The 21,486-nt window shown below is 46.1% G+C and overlaps 1 long non-coding RNA gene across 1 annotated transcript; it reads right to left on the bottom strand.

The window, feature by feature from the left end:
* Positions 1 to 10,849: 10,849 nt before the first annotated feature.
* Positions 10,850 to 21,278, bottom strand: LOC138920943 (uncharacterized). Its single transcript, XR_011433021.1, has 4 exons — positions 20,493 to 21,278; positions 19,660 to 19,814; positions 16,716 to 16,850; positions 10,850 to 11,388 (listed from the first exon to the last, which is right to left on the bottom strand). It is a non-coding gene; the product is annotated as an uncharacterized lncRNA (long non-coding RNA).
* Positions 21,279 to 21,486: the final 208 nt, after the last annotated feature.

Below are 21,486 nucleotides of genomic sequence, written 5' to 3'. Positions count from 1 at the left end.
CAATTTAAGGTCAAAGGTAACAAGCCAGGGATGGATAATGAACTCTTTAGGGCAATCACACAAAAAAGTCTAACTAAAAAGCTAATAGGTAAGAAAATTGAATGGAAAAATACATGATTAATTCTCAGCTATGATTATTGATTTATTTCTTCCTTTAATTCCTCCTTTAATTTCTATTTTGAAAGGATGTTATGAGGTGCATACAAATTTCAGATTCCTGAGTTTTCTTATTGACTTGACATGTGCTTTTCTCTCCAGTAATACTTCTTGCCTTAAAGTGCAGTTTATCTGATATTAAGATAGCCAACCAGATTTCTTTTTGCTAGGATTGCGTGGTATAACTTTTTCCATCCTTTTACTTTCATCCTAACTTTGTCCTTCTATTTAACGTGTGCTCACTGTAAACAGTATACACTTGGGTCTCAATTCCTTTTATTTAGTCTGACCACTTTATTCTCTTAACTGGAGTGCTTTGTGTTTACATTTCAAGTAATTACTTTTATAGTTGCATTAAATCCTACCATGTTGCTATTTATCTTCTATTTGTTCCATCTGTTCTATTCCTTTGTTCCTTGTTTTCTGCCCTCTTGAGGATTAATCGCGTATTTTTCTGTTCTGTTTGTCTCATCTATTAGCTTTTTAATTGCACTTTTTTTGTGTGCAGATTCTTACATATATACCGCATATATATACATATACATGTATAAACTCATCTACTTGTACACTTTAGAGTACACTTTAGATTCCTGCACTTTGTGTCCACTTAAGTTTTGCACACTCCACTGTCAATAAAAATGTTAATATATTAGCAAACAGAATTCACCAGCAGGTGAAAACACTAATGTAAACCACAACCAAATGGGGCTTATCCCAGGAAAGTAAGAATGATTCAGTACTAGGAAAATCCACTTAATTCTAAGGAGAAAATTATGTAGTCACTTCCATATTTGTCCAAACAGAAGTTGACGAAATTTAACAACTCATTCTTGATTTTTCAAAGCCAATAACATAGGAATAGATAGTTACCTTCAAACTAGACATATATGGTTATTTATATATATATATCTCAACCTCAAAACTAAAAGCATCCTTAATCAAAAAATTCTAGAAGCTTTTATCCTTAAGTCAGGAATGAGACAAGCGTTTGCTCACTAGAATGCTATTATTTAACTTTGTACTAGAGGTGTTAGCCAAATTAATTAGAAAAACGATAGATTTAAAGGCATAAAAACTGAGCAAAAAAGGATAAAACTATCAATATTTGCAAGGGATTTGTTTTATACTTTGAAACCCCAAGAGAAATGAGTGAAAATGACTACAACCAATTACAGAACATGTAAAATTAATATACAGAAATCAATAGCTTTTTTAAATATAAACAGCATCAGGCAATATAACGGAAGGAAATACCTTATTTACAATCAAAATGTAAAATAATTAAAAATAAGTTGAATGAGATATGTGCAAGACCTAAATAACCTATTAAACACTCATAAAAAAAAAACAAAAAAAGAGACAGAAAAAGACTTGAATAAATGAAAAGACATACCATGTTCTCAGATAGGAAGACTTAGCCTTATATCAATTTCTCTTAATATATAAATGCTAACTTATAAATATTATCTCAATAGAAATGCAAAAAGAAATTTTTATCCATATAAGGTGATTCTAACTTTCATGTGGAAAAATAAAGAATAGCCCAGGTAATTCTGATAGAGAAAATAAATGAGGGGCTGGCCCAGTGGCATAGTGATTAAGTTCACACGCTCTGCTTCAGGGGCCTGGGACTCACGGGTTTGGATCCAGGCACTGATCTACACATTGCTCATCAAGCCATGCTGTGGCAGTGTCCCACATACAAAATAGAGGAAGACTGGCATGGATGTTAACTCAGGGACAATCTTCCTCAAACGAAAAGAGGGAGTTTGGCAACAGATTTTAACTTAGGGCCAATCTTCCTCACCAAAAATAAAAAATAAAAGAAGATAAACAAGAAGCAATAGCTATACTATATATTGAAATATACTTAATATCTTCAACAATTAAAACATTGTAATAGTGAAATATGATTTATCAGACTGATATCTGGCACAGAATTGAAAATCCTGAAAAATATCCAAATGCATATAGCAATATTGTTTAAGACAAAGGTGTTATCTCGGGGGTCTGGCCCAGTGGAGCAGTGGTTAAGTTCATACATTCTGGTTCGGCAGCCTGTGGTTCACATGTTTGGATCCTAGGTGTGGACCTACACATTGCTTGTCAAGCCATGCTGTGGTAGGCATCCCACATAGAAAGTAGAGGAAGACGGGCACAGATGTTAGCTCAGAGCCAGTCTTCCTCAACAAAAAGAGTAGGATTGGCAGCAGATGTTAGCTCAGGGCTAATCTTCCTCAAAAACAAAAAAAGGTGTCATCTCAAATACATGGGGGAAAGACGGAGTATTCAATAAGTAGTGTTGATAACGAACATTTTGTATATAGACTTCACCTCTATGGTACAATAAATTTTGACTATATCAAAGATTTAAATATAAAAAGAAAACATAAAAATACAAAAACAAAAATAGAAGATAAGGAAAGTCTTGCTAACTATGACTGAAAATCTAAAAGCCACAAAAATCAATGATTGACAATATCAACTACATAAAATTGAAAACTTCTGCATGACAGAAACCATACAAATTCTAAAAACATACAAATTTTTTGAAAAAGTCTATAAGAAAATGACAAAATCAGAAATGTGTGTAACTCATATCACAAACAAAAGGTTCAGTTCCCCAATATATAAAGAGCTCCTGCAAATTGATAAGACAAAAGACCAACAGGTCAACAGAAAAATGGGTATGGATATAGACAGTTTGCAGGAAACATACTTGGGTCTTAAACATATGAAAATATGCTCAATGTCAATCATAATAAAAACATATACAGGGGCTGGCCGGTGGCATAGCAGTTAAGTTTGAGTCCTCTCCTTTGGTGGCCCAGGGTTCATCAGTTTGGATCCTGGATGTGGGCCTACACACTGCTTATCAAGCCATGCTGTGACAGGCGTTCTACATATAAAATAGAGGAAGATGGGCACGGATGTTAGCTCAGAGCTAATCATCCTCAAAAAAAAAAAAAAGAGAGAGAAAGAATTAAATGACAAATTAAATGACAAATTAAACCATACTAATTTTCTTAAAAAATTATCAGAAATGACAAAACCCCAAAGGTCTGAAACTCTGTGGGTGAGCTCTAGAGACATAAGCCCTCTCTCTCCTACATGGCTACTGGGAGTGTCAATTGGCATACCCCCTGCAGAGGGTAATTTAGCAACATCTGCCCACATTAGAGAGGCATTTACCCTTTGACTCAGCAATTTCACTTGTAAGAATTCACCTTCTGTATTCACATAATTACCTGCTACACAAAGAATTACAAAGCTATCCATGGCAGCATTGTTTGAAAGCAACATTGCAAACAACTTGAACGCCCATCTATAGAGAATTGTTTCTGCACATTTTGTATAGCAGGCCTCAGGAAAGAAGAATGATGACATACTTCATGTACCAGGATGGAAAGATCTCTGAGATACACTGTTAACTGAAAACCACAAGGTACAGAACGCTGTGCTGTGTACTACCAAGCGAGTAGAAAAGACTTAGGAAGGAGAGAATATATATTTAATTTGCCTGCATGTGCAAAAAAAAAAAAGGAAAAATTCTCTAGAAAGATAAACAACAAATTAATAACAGTGGCTACCTTTTCGTGGTGAGGCATAAGAACTGAGCAGATAGGAAACGATCTTTCCACCGTGTGATGTTCATAATTGTCAGGTTTTTGAACCATATGATATATTATTTACTCAAAACATTAAATAAACAGAACATTTAGCTACAAGAAGGAAGTATAGGACCACGTCCCCTCTCTCCCTCTCTTGCCAGCAGAGCAGCCTGGCTCCCGCTGACTTGAGCTGAGGAATGAGCACGTGTGGTTGTCTTGGTTTCACAAAGCCTGGGGTGGGCGTAGCTGAGTCCTTGAAGGTTACAGGACTTGCTCAGGCCTGTCCGGGGAGGTCAAGGGCGATTCTAGAGCTGGAAGCTGAGAGCAGGGAAACTGCACAGCGATGAGTCCTGTGACTTCAGAATGGAGCCCCTGGCCCCCAGGCACAGAGGCAGGCGCCTGGCTGGCCTTGTGGGGGGCAAGAAGGGGGCACCATTACTACATTCTAGAGCTGCTGGGAGTTCTGCAGCTGGCCAGTCCTGCAAAGACCTCTGAGGGGCAAGGCACTGCAGGGTTTTCAGAACTGACTTCCATAAACTTCTTTATCCCTGATCATCTTCCTTGAAGCCTCAGACAGGATTAGAAAAACAAGGAGAATCAGAGACCTGGAAAGAAGACTGGCCGGTCAGCAGAATGCAGCTACCCCCTGGCCCTGAGCCCAGGACCCTGGACTGGCCTAGTAAAGACGTGAGGCTGCAGCCTGGGCACCTGGTTCCACTTTGTAATTTCCCCGGGGGGAAACATTCCACCGGGCAACCAGATGGTCATTTACTTCTTCAGTAGGCCTCCTATCACCGAGTGGCTTGTCCGCAGCAGCCCTGCTGGGGGCTGGCAACACTGGCCAGAGTGTGAGTGGCTGCCGGAGAGAAGAGGAGCCTTAATTAGCCACAAAGCTTTCTCTGCTTCTCAGCTTCCGGCACTCCCTCAGTTCACAAGCCATCGCTGAGCATCCACTATGATCCTGGCATAATCCTGGGGTGCCCCCGGGTCCCCAAAGCTCCCCGTTTCCTTCTGGGCCTCTCTGCACAATTTAGCAAGTGTTAGAAAACTGTCTTGTATTGGTCAGTAAATTGCTTTTTGTAGTATATTTTATTCCCCACAATACTGTGGCCTCCTCGAAGCATGGACCCGTGTTATTCAGACGGTCTCCGACTTTTGATAGTTTGACTTACAATTTTTCCAATATTACGATGGCATGAAAGCGAGAAGCATTCAGTAGAAACCATACTTTGAATTTTGAATTTTTGTCTCTTCTCTGGCTAGTCACACGTGGTCTGATTCTCTCTTGTGATGCTGGGCAGCGGGAGCGAGCCACAGCTCCCAGTCAGCCATGTGATCAGGAGGGTAAACAACCGATACACTTAACCATTCTGTTTTTCACTTTCAGTCCAGTATTCAATCAATTACATGAGGTAGTCAACACTTGATTATAAAATAGGCGCTGTGTTAGATGATGTTGCCCAACTGTAGGCTGAGGGAAGTGTTCTGAGCACCTTTAAGGTACTCTAGGCTAAGCTGTGATGTTCAGTAAGTCAGGGGGATTAAATTCATTTTCAACTTACGATATGTTCAACTTACAATGAGTTTATCAAGATGTAACCCCATAAGGCGAGGGAGCTCTGTACTTTCTCGTCCTCTCCAGAACCACCAGCACATGCTGGAACACATACATAACAAGGCTTTCAATAAACTCTTTCCAGCGTCCAAGCTAGCAATGGAGTTGCATTACAGCCAGTTAAGGACCAACGTGGAGCCTCAGCAGTGCCATCCAAAGACTGTCCAGGACACTCACGGGAAGGGCCAGTCCCTACCCTATATCCACCCTCAAGGCCTTACAAGCCCTGCCCCACGCCTGCCCACCCCCTCCAGGGACTGCCTTTTCCTCCAGCATGGAAGGCCACAGGCCCACCTCAGGCCCATCACACTGGCTGACACCCCCGACCTCCTATGTACTTCCCCCAGAAATCCCTGGGGCTCACCCCCTGTCAGCTCAAAGGCGGCCTTGTCAATGGGGCCTTTCCTTCTCACGCACTCAGAGCTGCCGCCATCTCCCACCCACGCCCCTCCCCTTCCTTCCTGCTTTCGTTTTCTCCTTATCACCTAGCGTCACAGTTTTCTGACTTATTTTATCACCTGTCTTTCCCGTTGAGAACGTGAGCTTCCCCAGAGAAGGGACTGCTGTTCGGTGCAGAGAACAGGGCCTGGCACGTGGTGGTGCTCCGTAAATATTACTGAATACTTTAATGCGTGTATGGATTGATTAATTCAGCCGTGGCTGTTTGTCAGTCAATGCAACTAAAAAGACATATATATTGTTTATGCATGCAAATACACTTCCGTGTATTTCTTTACAAACAGTTTCTTAGGCATAATTTCATTTTTAGTCTCAGGAATTGTTATGGTCCTGATTTTACAGAGGTGAAATCTAAGACTCAGAGAGGTTAGGAGTTTTCTGGGACCTTCAGCGGGTCGCTGGCGGAAGTCGGGCATCCGGATTTTCTGTCTCCCTGAGCTCGGCTTGGTTCACGATGGCCCTTCTTCCCTTTGGTCCACAGGTTCTTCTTGAAGCTTCATACACTCTCCTTTAAGAAGAAAAGCCTGTATTTTTCCCTTTCCCGCTCTCCCCCTCCCATAGCTGGGGCCCACCGTCCCCTCCCCCTTTCCAATCCCAGAAGAAGCCATCGTGATTGCCTTTTGGCAGAAGCTCTCTTGGGCAAGGTTGCATTCTAATTTTTGGACTGTGTTCACTAGGTTCTTTCACGTTGCGAGGAACAGAAACAGGCCCAGATCCCCTGAAATAATGGGAATTTATTGCAATAATTCACGTGGAGTTAAGAAAGATAGGGATCTCGTAACCCAGCCCAGCTTCGTGGAAACACTGCGGCCTCCCTTCGGGGGCTGGAACACAGGCTCCCGGCGCCTCCCCCTTCTGTCTGGCTGACTCCTTTCCTTCCCCCGCGGACACGCATCCCCCTCCCCCGCAGTGGCGGACTGCGCAAGATGTCCCTCCGTTGTGGCCCTGGAATTTTCTGCGCGTCTTTGGATCCTAGCCCTGATCCTGTTGCGTTGGTTTGCTTGGTGGCTTAGGTCCCCCTCTGCACCTTCATTATATTTACATCTTTGCTGACTCCTAACCCTTCGCTCTCTAGGACCCACCGGCCTCTTCTGGAAGGGCGCCGTAGTTCCCTGGTGGAAGGATCGAGAAAGGTACCCCTTTCATTCATTCTCCCCACACACATTGAGTTGCAAAGCCCGGGGGCTGACCTTGGGGGACAATTCCAGCCAGGACTTATAGCTTGAGTAGGTAAGGCAGAGGTGGGGACGGTGATTTATAACACACACCAAATCGCAGGGGGAACAATGCCACCATAGGTACCCCCTCCCCCCCAATGGCACAGGCATCGCCAGCTTTTCTTTGATTTGCTGAAAGCTTTTGTCGCAGAGAGTTGGGGAGAACGAGAGAAAACCTAGCTTCTCGCAGGGGGACTGGCGGCAAAAGCACCTAGAAACCGGGCGGTTTGATGGACGCCGCGAGCGGACCCGGCTGGGAATGCGGAGCGCGCGTCGCCGCCAGGGGCCGCCGCCGCCGCCGCCGCCGAGCGCATGGAATTTTCCACCGCCCGGCCGAGCTTGCACAACTGCGTCTCATTGGCCCAGCGGGGGTGTCTGTCCCCGCGTGGGGACGCAGATTAGATTAGCCAGGGAGTCCTCCTCAGTGGTCTTGGCAGGGTTCTGATTAGTCAGGTCATCGGGGCCAGGGAGGGAAGGGGAGGGGCGGGGAGGGGAGGGGAGAGGGGGGAGAGAGGGGGGAGGAGGGGGGAGGGGAGGAGATGGGAGAGGGAGGAGGGAGGGAGTCAGGAGGAGCCCACGTCTGTTTTCAAACCCAGCTCAGCTGCAGCCTTTGGATGTCACCTTTCCGCACAGAAAATGCTCCAGTGAGCTGGGAGCAGTGGAGGGTAGACATCAGAATTTGCCTCATCGTAGTAAAATTCCCCTAGAAACCACTGAAAAATAAGATTTCCAATGCCTGAGTCCTGCCGCCTCCCCCGTCTCTCGCCTGACTTTTAACCCTTTGAGCCTGCCCTGCTATCAACAGATTCTCTTTTGACAGTGACTTTCACAGACTCTGCAATCCAATCAGAACTTCAGAACCAAACTGGTCCCCCCCTTCCCAGGGTCAATCAAGAAAGGCAGACAGTAACAGACAATTAGAAATGGGGAGAGTGGACCTTTGCTGTCTGCTGGATCAGCGTGGACTCCTCACACTGACATTAAACTATGCAGCAAGACAGAGAGAACATCATTGTGCTCACATAGATTGTTGCCTTAATGGAATTTATGTCGGAGCTCATCATGTTGACTTATGATTAAAAATACTCCCCTTGTTTTGTTTTCTCCTGAAGTTTCTGGCATTAGGAAGCTCTTTTTCTGAGAGAGATTGTTAAATCTGCCACAAAGGCTGGCTGTGGCCCTCAGTTGGTGTTTGATGAGTGAATGAATGATGTGCCCTGTGGTCAGGGTCCTTAAAATGACAGCAGGGTCCTAGTGCTGGCTGCATCATTTTCTAGTCATGTGACCTTGGACAACTCATAATTTCTTTAAGCCTCAGATTCCTTACTTTGAAAATGGTGCTAATAGGTTCCTCGAAAAGTTAAATAGAGAATTACCATATGACCCAGCTATTCCACTCCTAAGTATATAACAAAAGGAATGAAAATACGTGCTCAAAACAGATACTTGTACAGGAATGTTCATAGCAGGAATGTTATTCACAATAGCCAAAAGGTGGAAACAACCCAAGTGTCCATCAATAGAGGGATAAACAAAATGTACAGTCTATACAATGGAGTATTACTCTGCCATAGAAAGGAATGAAGCACTGATATGTCCTATGACACGGGTGAGCCTCAAAAACATTATGCTAAGTGAAAGAAGTCAGACACAACGGGCCACATATTGTATGATTTCATCCGTATGAAATATCCAGCATAGGTCAATCCATTGAGACAGAAAGCAGGTGGTGGTTGCCAGGGGCTGGAGCTTAATGAGTCCAGAGTTTTCTTTGGGGAGTGATGAAAATGTTTTGGAACTAGGTAGAGGGGGTGGTTGCACAACGTTGTGAATGCACTAAATGCCACTGAAATGTTCGCTTTCCAATGGTGAATTTTATGTTGTATGAATTTCACATCAATGAAAAAGCTTTAATGGAGCTAATAATAAAAATACCTGCCTGAGGATTAAATGTGACATCTGCATAGAGATGTTTGAGCAAGTTAAACGTCTGTTCTTTGAATCCCTCACCCTATTCCCTGGGCCGTGTGGATCTGTGCGAACATGGACTTTGTGATGTTGCTCTCAGCTCCAGCACCAGATGCTCCACAGTGGTCTGTCTTGCAGGCAGAAGGGCCTTGAGGGACCATGAAAACCACTGAAAATGCCAAATGGTAGGGTTGGAGTATTTAAAATTTTCCATACAGGCTCCCAGAGGAGACAGTTGCAGAACAGGCGCGTGGCCCGCTGCTCAGACTGGGAACCAGGCTCTACCACGTTCCACGCGTGGGACCTGAGCCCGAGGCTCTTGCTGAGAGTCAGTTCTCTCATCTAAACAGTGGGTTTTATTGAGGTACCTGCAGGATAGGGATGTTGTCAGAATTAAGCTAATGAATGTATGTGCTAGAAAGAGCGTATAGGCTTACCAAATGTTAGCTGGCAAAGGTACGCAACCAAGACTAACAGTGGGTGGTTGGTGCTCTGCTGGGGGCTGGTGGGGTGAGGAAGACAAGGGGCCACTTTGAGCAGTTCAAGCAAAAAGGGGAGGCGCTTTGAAGTTGTTTTGAAGTTGCTTTGAGCAGTGTGCAGCACTACAACGTGGGAGGGGAGAAGGGAAATTGGGGGACAGAGGACAATAATAAGAAGAGAGAGAGACGTAGACCGTCCAAGGGGATATTCTGAACATAAAGGAAGGAGGAGCTGTCGGGTACCCAGAGTGGGTCAGAAACAGTCTCCAAAGGGCGTGGGAGGAGCCTTCTTTTGTTGTAACAGCAAAACGAGGACTGAAATTTTGTCCCCTGAACCAGGGCACTTGCCGAGTCCAGCTCTCAGAGCAGAATCCGCTGTGCCAAGTGACTCCCTCAGAGGAAAGCCACTAATGAACTAAACTCAGTAGAGACTCACCCTGCACACGCCCCTGAACCCTCGTCTCCGTCCCACCTGAGTTCCCACCAGGAGAGTGAATCTTTCTGCAAAGCGGCTTGAGGCCGACAGCCTTCAGCAGCAGAAGGGCTGCTGTGCCGTGCAGACCTGAATGGGAATTAGGACGCTTCATGGTTCCCTATGGTGACTCTGACTCAACTTGGGTAATATCAAGCATCGTCCTAATGGTCCCAATCCCCTCATTGTGACTGGAGCCCCCCACTCCCCAGTGATGTGCCAGTGTGAAAACCCAGAGGCGCCACAAACGAAGCGCTGGTCTGCGATACAGCCCCCTGCATGGTCAGTCTGTGTCCCCAGAGCCGTTCCCACCAGCCGCAGGGCGGGGAGCCAGTGAGCTGGCTCTCCAGAAAGAATAGGTCACGGAGCCCCAGAAGGACAGGACGTTTGTCTTTGTTGGAATGCATTGTCCTCAGCCTGTCTTCAGTCTTTCTTAGAGATAGAGATAAAGATAGAGATAACAAGTGTATCAAATCAGTACATTGTACACCTTAAACTTTACGATGCTACGTGTCCATTATATCTCAATAAAGCTGGAAAAAAGACGTATAGATTTAGACACACACACACTAACTGTTAACACTATATTAATACTGAGATTCTGCAAAAAACTGAATATAAAAAAGCAGAGGTGGCTCCTACTAAAAAAAAATTTGAAACCACAGTTCCACATGACTTTTTTTCTGCCTATGGTACGTCTCCCCCTCCTGCCATCCTGCCACCCCGCCCCTCCCCACTCCCACCTCTGCCCCTCTAACATTAACACAGGTAAAATACTTGCCTTGGGTGGCAGGAAACTCACATTTAAGTGAACTAAGCAATTAAGTGTATTTAGTGATTGGAGCCGTAACTGATTTCAGGTGCATCTTAAGTTTTTCAATACAAGTAATACATGTTTATTGTGGAAATTTTAAAAACACAAGTAAGCAAGAAAAACATTTAAAACATTGAAGCACCCCAATCTTGCCATTCAGAAGTTACTACTATTAAAATTTTAAATTCCAGTGGATACTTGCACGTGTATACGTGTACATGTATGGGGGACCAATTGAGAATGATGAACTTGGGGTCCCCACAAGCTCATCTGGGGCTGGAGAGAGCTGGGAGGTTGATGCTGGATGCACGGAGGCATGGGGTCAGGCAGGCCTGTAGAAATGAGGTCAGCAGGACCACTGGCATGGCCTCTGGTCCCCAGCCTGCCCTTGAGCCACAGTTCAGCCCCATGGAACAGCCCCTGTTCATCTTCCTAGTTCTCTGCAGAAACCAGCATGACCCCACGCAGCACAGGACCAAGGCAAGTGTTTGCAGTAAAGTGAGCATGAGGCAGGCATCTGGGGCAGACCTCTCAGAGGCACCCGCGGCAAGAGCGGGGCTGGGATGGTCCTCACGCACCTCTGCAAGTGATGGAAACCTAGAAGCCAGAGCGAGAATTTGAGGGATCCTGGTCCAAACGGGTGGGAAACACCCTCCAGTCCCTTCAGAGATAGCTGGGGGAGATTGAGGAGGAAGGTGCTACCATTTCTCAAATGACGGCCACCAGCCAAGGGATTTTGAACAATTACAATTCATGTGACTTCATTTTTTTCCAAAAACTGGTGAAGCCTGGGAGAGCTAGTGTTTATATATATTTTTAAATATAAAATTGGATCATACCGTAATGTGATTAGTAAACTGGGTTTTTTTTTGCTTAACAAGATCTCATGAATATTTTTTTCACGTAGGTCAAGAGATCACAACAACAATGTTTTTCTAACTGTTTTCTATTGTTTTACCAAATTCTAGAGACCAATGAAGGCATTTCAGGGCCCCTACAGAAGAGAGTAGATTTTGCAGGTGGAAGGAGAAGATTATGAATTCCTACCCCCAGTTCACCAAGAATAGTCTACTTTTGGGGCCGGCCCAGTGGCATAGTGGTTAAGTTCATGTGCTCTGCTTCGGCCACCAGGGGTTCATGGGTTTGGATCCCAAGCACGAACCTACACACCACTCATCAAGCTGTGCTGTGGCGGCGTCCCACATACAAAATAGAGGAAGATTGGTAACAGACGTTAGCTCAGGGCCAGTCTTTCTTACCAAAAAAAGAGAATAGTCTACTGTTAACAGTTCTATATACTAGGATTCTATGAAAGACTGAATATTAAAAAGAGGAAGTGTCCACTGCTAGAAATAATTTGAAACCACAGTTCTGAGTGATTTTTTTAATGCTGTAAAGCATTTCATTGTGCAGATAAATGATAATGTATTAATCAAGCCTCTGTTTTTGGACATTTAGGTTGCATGTAAGTTAGGAGTTGTGTTCAAATCCAAATGTCACACTCCTGAGACACAATCACTTAAACAAATTAGGGTTTTCTTTTTCTCATATAATGAAAAGTCTGGAAGGAGACAGTGCTGACATCGGGTCAGTGGGTAATGGATCTCCAACATCCCATCAGAGTTCCAGGCAGGATACAGGGGAAGAGGGGGCAGAGGTCATAGGTCAGAAGGGGGCTGGTAACTGAGTTGATTGCCCTCATCAAGTTTTCCTGGAGATGCCTCCCAGTGACCTGTGCTTACACCTCACTGTCCATCCTTTTGCCCAGAGTCCAGAAAAGGTTTTTAGCTAAGCACGCTGCTCCCCGTCTCCCCGCCTCCCCACAAAACTGGGATTCTGTTAGCGAGGAAGATTAGAAAAACAGCTAAACCATTGTCTGAAAATCCTTTTCATTGTATCTTTAAAGCTACATCACACCCTACTTTTTAACTTAAGGTCAAGTCATAGAAATGAAATTATTCCTTTGGCTGAGGATCTTTCCAAGACTTCTCAAACAAGTTGCCTTTTAGAAACCTTGTACTAATTGACCTTCCCACCAGCAGCGTCTAATAAAAAAGTATCTCCTTCACATAAACATTGGTATAATCTTTTTATTTCTACTCTTTGCTACCTTGATAAGCAAAAGTTTTCATGATTTTTTCCTTAATTGTTTAAAAATATTTTGTAAATACAGGCTTGTTTTGATTCATTATCAGTGTGAGGGGAATGCGCTCGAGGAGTACTTTGTAAATTTTACCTGTGCACTAATAACCTGGGATTATTAAAATGCAGATTCTGATGCAAGAGGTCTGGGGGCCCCTGAGAATCTGCCTTTCCGAGAAGCTCCTGGATGCCCGGTGCGGTGCTGCTGGTCCGCAGACCTACTTTGAGGAGTGAGCTCCCAGGTGCCCTCTCAGAGCAATTTCATTCTAAGAGAGAGGACCTCTGTACTGCTGAGTGAGAAGTGCTTTCTGCCCTGAAGAGGAGCTCTGCACACGCAGGAGGGTCAGGCTGGCAAGCATGCCCAGGGGAGATTGGGTCTTGAAGCCAAGTCTCTGCGCAGATGCTGCTGCAGAGGGAATAACTTAATCCTGCTCCATTCGACATGAGATTCCTGGGTGAGCTGGGAGCCCCCTGCAAAAAGTGAGGGCCCCCTTCAACGGGGTAAAGTCTGGGGTGGGGGACGATAAGAGAGCCAAGCACCTCTGCAGCTATTGTCCAAAAAGACCAAGAGACTGGAAACGTCCAGGGCAGGAACAATGAGTGCCACTTGTGGGCGCCGGGGAAAACGCCAGGGCATTGTAAGGGTCGATTGTTAAAATACTGATTTGAGTTTGGGTCCCTTTATTCGCCACCCACACCAATTTCCAGTGGGTAGCCAAGCTTCACACTTCTTTGCCTCGGGGATGTGGGCCAGCTGGAAAGAGTCTTCCCTGCTTTTGCAAAAGCCAAGTCCCTAGATGAGATTATGCCAAGGGCCTGGAAGAGGAGAGGAGAAGGGGGAACAAGCGAGGAGAACGGGGAACAAGCGAGAAGGAATACAGAGCAGGGCGGCGCAGGAGGAGCTGCCGGGAGCTGGGGAGGCTGGAAGACCTCAGAGGGCACCCCAGCACCCGCACCCAGATTCCTGTCCCGGCGGATGCAGCTGAACCTCAGGGCATGAAGGACCCCATGCTAAGGCAGTGGCGGCAGGGAGAAGGGGGGAGAAGGGGATGGAAGCGGGTGTTTGGAGGGGTGACTTCTGTCTATCCTCCTTCTCTTGAAGCCCACATTGTCTGATCCTGAGAGAGCCACAGCATCTTTCTCTACTTTGAGTTTGCACAGTTCATCTGTTTCCGTCCTTTTACTTTTAGCCTATCTGTGGCCTTCCAGTCAAGCGTCTCTTGTAAACCTTTTTGTCATAATTGGACTGGGTCATGGCCTACAAACAATTAGGGGTGTGGCATTTATAGGGCGTTTATCAAAGTCCCCGAGGGTCATAAGATGAAAGAGTTTGTAACACCAGTGACGTAAATTAAGTACCTTTTTCATCAGTGGGCATACAAGGGAGATACATTCCACAGAGTGGAAAGTGAGGTCGTGGGACTGCAGCTCCCATGGTTGCTGGACACCCTGCAAGCCCAGCCCGGTGACCAGTGTGCAGGCCTTTCAACCTACAAAGAGCGTTTGAGAGAGAGTGTGTGTGTCCACCTACCAGGTGGCCTTAGCACATGGCGATGCCTGTTTCCCTAACAACAGGGCCCGTAAACAGTGAAACTGCCTCCCAGGAGCATGAGCACTCTCCCGTGGCACTTAACCCACACCTATGAATGTCACAGTGCCACCAGCAGAAAGCCATAGAGACCCAGAAATCTCAGAAAACACAGCCAAGAGAGAGAGCTGTCATTTCTCTGGTTCAGGAGTTCTCGGCCCTGGCTGCCCCTTAGAAGCTCCCATCTGAGGAGCTGTTTTAAGTTCTAATGCGCAGGCCCCATTCCAGGGTGATTCTAATTCATTGATCTGGGGTGGGGCTAGGCATCTGTATTTTTTTTAGGAGAGTTCACTTTGAATTAATATTCGTAAAGGCTACTTTAAATCCAATGTGCGATCAGATCCCTTTGCAGGCTGGAAATATCCCAGCAGGGCACCAGGTAGAAAGCCATCAGTTTTACACAGTCAAGTATATGTTATTCTGTGGCGTTACCAATGGCACTGGGGCTGGCTGCTTCGCAAGGACCACTCTGCTGAGATGGAACGTGACCAAGCGGTGCCAGGACCCATCAAATGCACCGGCCTGCTTGGGAACAGCATCTGATACTGAAGCTCCCTGTGGGAGAGGATCATGGCTACAAAACAGCGCACGGGAGCCCTGCTTGCCCCTCAGCAGATAATGAGGCCTGAACCGCAGTGTTACGTGACATCCATCTCCAAGGTCAATGCTAATGAACAGCTCTCTTTGCTTGGTTCCTTCCCTCATAGCAAATGTTTCAACTGTCTCCATTTCCCCCCTCGATTCAGAGTATGTTGTCCGGCATGTCTGAGCCGCTCCGAAAACAAGCCCATGTGTGGGTTTAGTGGAAATGAAATTATTTCCACGAGAAATGGCATTTCTTGTTCAGCCCCGCTTACAGGAGCTTACCCAACCAGCAGAGAGAAGAGCGGCGCCTTGCAAAGTATGAAGCACCCATTCTCCATCAGAGGGAAGCCGGCAGAAGTCAGGAGCTTCTGGCTTCAGGCAGAACGAGTGAGTCTGAGGCTCATTTTTTAAAGGAAAAATGCTCTTTTCTCTTCTGCTGCTCACAGCAACGCGTTCACGCTGTGAAGCCCCAAACCAGACCTTTTGAAAATGATATTGTTCTATGACAAGGAGGTTGGGAGAGACGGAAGGTTCTCAGTCAAAGGATGACAACTCTTTTCTGTCCCCTTGACCACAATGAACCCCATTCACTTATCCAGTCCAAGGATCCCATCCCTGTAGTCACTGTTCCCAGCTGGGGACTTGCCAAATGCCATTAACTAAAACCAAAGCTCCCTGCTGTCCGGCACCAGGTCCCACCTGCTGTCCCCACTTGGCAGCATTAGTCCCAGCCCTTCCTCCCCGGCCACCCTCCTCGGCCACCAGCTTCTTGGCTGCTGCAGAAGCAGAGGTAGTGTGTTGGGGAGCTGCATATCTCAGGTGGATGCGCAAAGCCCCATCCGTTTTCTGCAGACGTTTCAACACACAAAAGCCTGTGGGAGGCTGGAGAAGGGGGAGTTGGGAGGATTATGCGGGGCTCTTGTGGCCCAGAATATGATGCCTCTCTGCTACTTGGGAACAGCGGTAGAAGGCCACAGCCACCTGCTCCTGAACTTCGGGCCACTTGAGAGGAGCAGTCGAAGATGTTCTGTGCAAACGTTCCCTCACCAGTGTTCCCTTCGTTTTCAGTGGACAGTCGGCTTGCATCTTCAGCGGTTAACAGCCCAGCTCTTGCCCTAGATGGCCAGAGTGGACACCGTGAAGGCGAGAGAGGTGGGGAGAGAATGCAATTCCTTCTTAACCCCAAGGCAGGCGTGGCTTCATCAAACAGAAAGCCTTGAAAGTAAAAATAGATGGCATACTCACCTAGGATAGTTGTCCATGGTCTTTTTCTTTTTCTTTTTTGAGGAAGATTAGCCCTGACCTAACATCTGCTGCCAATCCTCCTCTTTTTGCTGAGGAAGACTGGCCTTGAGCTAACATCCCTGCCCATCTTCCTCTACTTTATATGTGGGATGCCTGCCACAGCATGGCTTGATAAGCAGTGTGTAGGTCCACACCTGGGATCTGAACCAGCAAACCCCGGGCCACCAAAGCAGAACGTGTGAACTTAATTGCTGCACCACCCAGCCAACCTGTATAATAGTCTTGATACATTGAATGGCCTTGGAGTTTACACCCGCTCACAAGGATCATGAGACGCCCTCGCTCAGACAGAAATTCTACTAACCAGATATTTGTGTGCGCTCGGCAGCCAGTTGTTTGGAGGGCAACATTACTCTCGAGGATCCTTTCCCTGTGTTCGCTGTCTCCAGGTGGGAACTTAAGAGGTTTGATTACTTCCTTGTGGCATTGTTTCCTGGAGCTGGAACTTACAATATGCAATTCAAAGAATAAACAAATCGCAGAGGCTCCTCTATACACCCAATACTCAGAGGCAGATTTTTCTGCGTGAAGAAGGACTTGGAGATAAATGACTCCTTCAAGTGACCCCGCATTGCTCTCCGTGGCTGCTCTGTGGATGCCTTGGGGAAGCAACACCACATGAGGAATGAGCAGACCTGGATTCCGATCTTAGTCCTGAAGTATGTGTGAAGTGTGGTGTGCACGTGTGCATGCATGTGCATGTGCAGGTGTGTTTCCACATGCACACACTCATGGTCATTTTCCAGGTCTTGTTTTCCCTCACCTGGCAAACAGCAATGATGGTACCTGAGCCAGCGACCTCACAGGGTTGCCTGGTAGAGCACATAAGAAATGGGTGTTTTAGGGTTCTCCAGAGAAACAGAATCATCAGGATAAATAGAGCTACAGATAGACTGAGAAATTTATTATAAGGAACAGGCTCTTGCAATTATGGAGGCTGACAAGTCCTGAGATCTGCCGGGTGAGTTGGCCAGCTAGGGCCCCAGGAGAGCCAAGGGTGTAGTTCCAGTTTAAGTCCAAAGGCCTGAGAATGAGGAGAACCAATGGTGAAGTTCTAGCCTGAAGGTCAGCAGGCTCAGGACCCGAGAAGAGCTGATATTTCAGTTCAAGTCCAAAAGCAGGAAAAATCTGATGTCCCAGCTCAATCAGTCAGGCAAGAGGAGTTATTTCTTAATCAGGGGGGAGTCAGCCTTTTTGTTCTATCCATGCCTTCAACTGATTGGATGAGGCCCCCCCACATCGGGGAGGGCAATCTGCTTTACTCAGTCTACTGATTTAAATGTTAATCTCACAGAAACACCCTCACAGAAACACTCAGAATAATGTTTGACCCACTATCTGGGCACCCCGTGGGCCGTTCAAGTTGACACAAAATGAACCATCACAGTAGAGTGAAAGGCAGCCTCGAGTACTGGAAAGAATGCCATTTCTGGAGTCCAACAGCCCAGGTCAAGTTCTGACTTTCTTACTTACTAGGTGTGTGATCTGTAGCTTACTCAGTCTCTCTGGGGCTGCCCCCATTACCTCTTTGGTAACTCGAGGATAGCAAAAGAATCAGCATATATACATATGCGACCCATAGCAGGCACCAAAGCCTCTGTGGTTTTGGATGCAGAAAGCACTTTCTTCAAGTTCAATTTGCCCTTTGCATTTAATGTACATTATTATTTTAGGCAAAAGAGACTTTTGCACATAGAAAATATAAGAGGAATAAAAGACGAATTAATATCAAGGAAGAAAAATAACAGACCAGACGATGATACAGACCTTGTTGGCACTTCCCTACTCTTAAATTAGGAGAAGAAAATCTGGGGGTTTGGGGGAGCCATCAGAACTACTGAACTGTGTGCCTCCTCTCCTTTAATGAAACGCCTTTATTTCCCCAGGAGGTCTGTGGGCCCATATTTACCTTGGAGCCTCATGGCGGGGTGGCTGTGGTCTTTGCAGAGTATGGACATGTTTCACATTATATGCACGGCTGTTGGATGAACGTGAAACCTAATACATCTGGGACCTGATACCATCATCCACCATAAAAGAAAAATATTTTCCCGTCTAGAAATCAAGTTGGAAGACCTCTCGCACAGTTGCTTTGGGTTTTAAAGGTCCCGTAATGACTGCAAAGATGGCCTGTTCATCCAGATAAGACTGGAGCCAACCTGACACCTCATTGCAGTACTGGTTCCTCTTCCAAAGTCCTGTTAAGCATGTGGGTGGTGTTAACAGCGTCCTTCTGGCAGCTAAAATGGACCAAGAGAATGGCATAATGGTTGGAGAAAACCTAGATGGTACAGCAAGAAATGCAGAGGCTGGACTGGCCAGTGGAGACTGCTGGGGGCCAGCGTGACGGCTCTAACAGAGTGTGAGGTATTTGGGGTTTGGCAAACCCTAAGCAACCGGCTGCCAAGCCCAGCTACCCCCTTGTCCCCCTAGTGTATTTCAAAGGAAATTAAATCCACATGTTTCTGATTTGCTGACACTTAAAGCTCATCCAGAGGTGGTTTTGCAAGAGTGGTTTGGACACAAGAAGCCTAGAGAAACTTTCATTATTATTATTTTTTCATTTTGAAATGCAGACCTGTACGCTTACATAATAAATGCCATGCCTAAAAAATCAGAGCCTAGTTTTGCCTTCCCAAAACTTTCTGTCCTGGGCCCACAAGAGACAGATAATTGAAGTCAATTAGAGACGGCAAACAGTGACTTTAATATCCAACCTAGAAATGCATCTTGAAAATGGCACCCTTAATGGCCCCTTTTGATTGGGCTATACCTAAGAACTGCCAAAGCTAGAGTTCAAAAATATATGCCCAGGATGGATTGAGTCTATAGATTTCATTATTTCCTCAGACTCTGGCCAAGGAGAGAAAAACCTAAATTCAAGATGGTGTCCATGGTAGGTCCTGGGAACCCAGGTCCAAGTATTTGGGCGTGGGGCCTCAAGGACAAGAAGCCATCACAAAGGTGTTCTGTAGAATGTTCTGAAACGTCCTGCCATGTCGTTGAATGAAAACTAGATAAGCTGCAACTCAAATTCTGCTTCAGAGAAATAGAATCACATTATACACTTAGAAAGAATTAAAGTTTCTGGATGTGACATGTGACCTCTTCAAGTCCAGTCACATGAAAACTATTGGCCAGAGAGATCAGGGACCGAAGGGTCTTTTTCTTCTGACCACAGGTTAACATTTTTGGTTTCCCCGTTTCCCTCCCATAGCCCATGCATGTAGCTTTTCCTCAAGATTCACCTGAGAGTTGGCTTCCTCCGCTGCTCCGAGTTGTCCTGACAGAATTGGTGGCTCTGTTCTCTCCGTCTGCTCCCATCTCTTTTCCCAGCCCTGGGCCATCAGCTGCTTGATGGGCAGTTTACGTGTTGGTCTCCACCACGGGCATCCCCCAGCCCCTAGCTCGGGGGACAGAACATGGTAAGTGTGCTGTAAACCTTTGATGAATGAGAAGATGAAGGCTGAGAAAAAGAACTGGAAGCTACTATGCCGTCCCCAGCTGCTCTGTTCTTGGATTTCTCTGGGTATGTGTGTACGCTCCTTGCTTCCTCTTGCCCTAGAGCCTTCACACCTGCTCCTTCCACAGCCCATTTTTAAAATCCAGATAACCCTTGCTTATGAGGTCTCAGCTTAGACATCCTTTCCTCTGGGAGACTTTTTTTTTTCCAGCCCAGCTTGGGGTGCCTCCCCCAGGATGTGCTTCGTCGGTCCGTCCTCTGCACACTGAATACATATTCATATTTAACTGATTAAGTACAAGATCATCTTCCTTGCCTCCCCTTCCCACCAGACTGCTGGCTGCTGGAGGCCAGGAACCACATCTGTCTCCTTCACCATCTCTCCAGCGCCTGGTGCTGAGAAATCGGTATTGGTTACTGACCGACTTCTCACAGTAGCCCCGCCGGCAGCCTTGGCCAGCAAGATGGCTCATTTCTGTGAACTGTACAAACCCCAAGAGCAATGAGAGCGTTTTTAGACACTTTGAAACCAGTACCCGCTTGAATTAGTTTGCTCAGGCTTCCGTAACAAAATACCACACATGGATGGCTTGAAACAACAGAAATGTATTGGCTCACAGTTCTGGAGGCCGGAAGTCCGAGATCAAGGTGTGCGTAGGGTTGGTTCCTTCTGAGGGCTGAGACGAAGGATCTGCTCCAGGCCTCTCCCGGAACTCCTAGCGGTTTGCTGACAGTCTTTGGCACCCCTTGGCTTGTAGAAAGATCACCCAATCTTTGCCTCCCTTGTCACATGGCATTCTCCTTATGTGCACGTCTGTCTCTGTGTCCAAGTTTCTCCATTTTATAAGGACATCAGTCATATTGGGTTAGGCCAGTATTGATGACCTCATCTTAACTTGATCATCTGCAAAGACCCTATTTTCCAAATAAGGTCACTTCCACACGTGCTGAGAATTAAGACTTCAGTGTCTTTTGGGGGAACACAATTCAACCTATGACACCACTCTTCTGGTAAAGAGAGAAGAAAAAGGCAGCTTAAAATTGACGTTGAAATACAGTAACTATTTGATTGATAGTCCAAACCGGGGCATTTTTCTAGACTCAAAGGGGGTGCTATTAATAATTTTCCAGGAACAACAGGCATAAACCAGGGCTGTCCCAGGCAGGCAGTCCGGGACACATATAGCCACTCTGCGTGGCAAGGCTCATTGCCCAGCCTTCCTCATGCAAAGATGCGTTGTACTTTCACGTCAAATCCCCCTTTGTTTGTGTTCCCAGCAAGTCTAGTCTGTTTTATACACAGTCGCAGCGAGACCAAGGGATTAGCTGTCTTCCGGCTGTAGTTAATTCATTGTTTCCAGTTACCAAATGCAAAACCAATCTCAGCAATTAATTTGGCCTGATTCAATCTAACCCTCTTACACCTGTTCCTCTGTTTAATTAGGCTCTAATCTCCCCAGGGGAGGTGGAGGCACGGGGGACCATTACCTAAGTCTTAGATTAAGAGGACAGCGTCGGTCACCCCACCATCGCCATCACGCATCAGCAACATCTCTGCAACAGCCCCAGCCCTTCAGTCTAGAAATTCATACTGACCACTGTGGACCCCAGC

Source organism: Equus caballus, chromosome 26, assembly GCF_041296265.1.
Source record: "Equus caballus isolate H_3958 breed thoroughbred chromosome 26, TB-T2T, whole genome shotgun sequence".
NCBI lineage: Eukaryota > Metazoa > Chordata > Mammalia > Perissodactyla > Equidae > Equus > Equus caballus.
Note: the sequence above shows the minus strand (reverse complement) of the source record. Positions and strands in the feature narration are given on the sequence as shown.